At 48.5% G+C, this 3,514-nt stretch overlaps 1 long non-coding RNA gene across 1 annotated transcript; it reads left to right on the top strand.

Annotated features, from left to right (window-relative positions):
* Positions 1-474: 474 nt before the first annotated feature.
* Positions 475-3,315, top strand: LOC146423445 (uncharacterized). The gene is made up of 4 exons (XR_014847548.1): positions 475-506; positions 876-964; positions 1,353-1,493; positions 2,964-3,315. It is a non-coding gene; the product is annotated as an uncharacterized LOC146423445 (long non-coding RNA).
* Positions 3,316-3,514: the final 199 nt, after the last annotated feature.

The following is a 3,514-nucleotide window of genomic DNA, read 5'->3' on the forward strand; positions in this document are numbered from 1 at the left end:
GATGGGGATGGGAATGATAGGAATGGTGGGAGTGATGGGGATGATGAGAATAATGGGAAAAATAGGGATGATGGGGATAATGGGTGTAATGGGAATAATGGGAATGGGACAGGGAAGGGGACACAGAATGGGACAGGGACAGGGAGTGAGACAGGGAATAGGACAAGGAATGGGATGGGGAATAGGACAGAGAATGGGACAGGGACAGGGAATGGGAATGCAGCAGGGACAGGGAATGCGATGGAATGTGACAGGGACACACCCTGCACTGCTTTCCTGAGATTCTTCCCACCCCAAATTTGGGGTTTTCACTCTCCCAGTGTCATTTTCACCCCGTTCTTCCAGGTGGGATTGGCAGCACGGAGAGGGAAAAGCCTCCCCTGGAATTTGGGATCATTCCCACCCTTTTTCCCTGCAGGAGAAGTGAATTTCCAGTTCGGGTGCAAACCCTGCAAGGCTGGGATGTATTCCAGCGGTGGGAATGGCTGGTGCCGCAACTGGACCGAGTATGGGAATTCTGATCATCAATAATCAATAATCAATAATCAATGATCAATGACAATCAATTAATTAATCATTAATCATATATTATATGTATATATAATCCAATTTTTATATATATATATATATAATCAAAATTAATGATTTATAATTATAATGGAATCTGTTTGTGTTGGTATTCCCTTCTTTGAAAATAGGAATAACAAAATAATCACGGTAATAATGAAATAATGAAAAATAATGAAATAGAGTAATAATAATAATAATAATAATAATGGTGATTATAATGAGGAGGGGAGGCAGGAATGATGCAGGAAAAGCAGGAATATCCCAAATCCCAAATCCCAAATCCCAAATTCCAATCCTTTTTCCAGCTGTGAGAGAGCCGGATTGCAAACCCTCCGGCCAGGGAACAGCAGCCACGACTCCGAGTGTGGCTCCCCCGGGAGACCTCTGGAGACAGGTAATTCCTGGGAATTCTTCCCTTTTTCCAGCTTTTCCTGGGGATCCTCTGCAGCTTTCCTTCCTTCCTTCCTTCCTTCCTTCCTTCCTTCCTTCCTTCCTTCCTTCCTTCCTTCCTTCCTTCCTTCCTTCCTTCCTTCCTTCCTTCCTTCCCTCCCTCCCTCCCTCCCTCCCTCCCTCCTTCCCTCCTTCCCTCCCTCCTCTTTTCCCTATTTTTCTCTATTTTTCCCCATTCCATGATTCCCTCCCTCATCCCAAATCCTCTCTTCCCTCTTTCCCCCCAGAAATCCCAAATCCACCCCTTAACCTCCTCCAAACCTCTCCTCCCCTTTCACAACAATCCAAGTCCAGAATTCCTCACATTTTGCCTCGGCTCCGTGTCATTCCAGCGGGGATTTCGCTGGATTTCGGCTCCAGCACCATCCTGGCCATCCTGACGGCCGTGGCTGTGGTTGTGCTCATCCTGCTCACCTTCCTGCTGCACTTCTGCGTTTGGACCTTCCGCAGGGACAGGAAATTCCCAGCCCCAGGTCAGGGATTGGGGGGAATAAATCGGGAATTCCGCTGGGATTTGGGGAGGTTTGGGAATTGTGGGTTATCCTGGTCAATGTTCCCGGCAGAGGGCAGGGTTTGGTGGGATTTGGGGATGGAATTCCTGGCTGGGAGGGGAGGAATGTCCTGGAATGGATTTCCCGGAGAATCTGTGGCTGCTCTGGATCCCTGGAATTGTCCTTGGAGCACCCTGGGAGAGTGGGAATTGGGGATGGTGGGAATTTGGGATGGTGGGAATTTGGGATGGTGGGAATTGGGGAGAGTGGGAATTTGGGAGAGTGGGAATTGGGATGGTGGGAATTGGGGAGAGTGGGAATTGGATAGAGTGGGAATTTGGGAGAGTGGGAATTTGGGATGGTGGGAATTTGGGATGGTGGGAATTGGGGATAGTGGGAATTTGGGATGGTGGGAATTTGGGAGAGTGGGAACTTGGGATGGTGGGAATTTGGGATGGTGGGAATTGGGGATGGTGGGAATTTGGGAGAGTGGGAATTGCCCCTTCCTACGGCACTGGATCATCCCAAAATCCCTTCTGATCCAACCCAATTCCATAAATCCCTAATTCCCTCATCATCCCACAACCTGGAAAAAGGGATGAGCAGCCTGAGCCGAGCTTTCTGAGATTCCAGGATAAGCTTTCCAAGTTTCCTGCCTGAGCTTTCCCAGATTCCAGGCTGTTTTCCAAGATTTCCAGGCTGAGCTTTCCGACATTCCCGGATAAACTTTCCCAAATTTCAGGATGGATTCCGACATTCAGGCTGGAGTTTTCCAAGATTCCTGCCTGATCTTTCCGAGGCTGAGCTCCTGAAATTCCAGGCTGAGCTTTCCAAGATTCCTGGATAAGCTTTTTCCGTGACTCGAGCTGAGAGCTTTGTGGGAATTCCTGCCTGAGCTTTCCCCAGATTCAGGCTGTTTCCCAAAATTTCAAGTTTCCCAGGCTGAGCTTTCTGAGATTCCTGGATAAACTTTCCAAGATTTTGAATCAGCTTTCCCAGATTCCAGGCTGTTTCCCAAGATTTCAGAGTTTTCCCAGGCTGAGCTTTCTGAGATTCCTGGATAAACTTTCCAAGATTTTTGGATAAGCTTTCCCAGATTCCAGGCTGAGCTTTGTGAGATTCCAGGCTTAGTTTTCCCAGATTCCAGGCTGAATTTTCCGACATTCCAGGCTGAGCTTTCCAAGATTCCTGGATAAGCTTTCCCAGATTCCAGTCTGAATTTTCCCAGATTCCAGGCTGAACTTTCCCACATTCCAGGCTGAACTTTCCCAGGCTGAACTTTCCTACATTCCAGGCTGAACTTTCCCACATTCCCGGCTGAATTTTCCCACATTCCCGGCTGAATTTTCCCACATTCCAGGCTAAATTTTCCCAAATTCCAGGCTGAATTCTCCCACATTCCTGGCTGACTTTTCCCACATTCCCGGCTGAGTTTTCCCTCCTCCCCCGCAGATTTGGGATCCACCATCCCCAGGCTGCCGCCGCTGCCCATCCCCGGGGAGGAGTCGCACAGCATCCAATTCCCGGAGGAGGAGCACGGCGACAAAACCGCCGAGGAGAAACTCTCCATCCTCTCCCTCAAAGTCTACAGCGAGATCCGATAGCGGGATCGATAACGGGATCGATAATGGATCGATATTGGGATCAATATTGGGATCGATAATGGGACTGATAATGGGATCGGTAATGGGATCGATAATGAGATCAACAATGGGACCGATAATGGGATCGATAATGGGACTGATAATGGGACTGATAATGAAATCGATCATGGGACCCATAATGAGATCACTAACGGGATTGATAATGGATCGATAATGGGATCGATAATGGGGTTGGGTTCGGCTTCCCGAGGGAATAACGACAGGAAAAGGAATTTTGGGGATTCCCGGAGCGCCGCTCCCTGCTCCATGCTCTTTTCCTGGCATCCAGGCAAACCTGGGCCAACAAAAAAATAATAAAAAAATCCCATTTTTGGGGATTTTCATCCCAGCCCAGGCGTG

The sequence above is a fragment of the Lichenostomus cassidix genome, unplaced genomic scaffold (genome assembly GCF_008360975.1).
Source record: "Lichenostomus cassidix isolate B80296 unplaced genomic scaffold, HeHo_3.0 HiC_scaffold_668, whole genome shotgun sequence".
NCBI lineage: Eukaryota > Metazoa > Chordata > Aves > Passeriformes > Meliphagidae > Lichenostomus > Lichenostomus cassidix.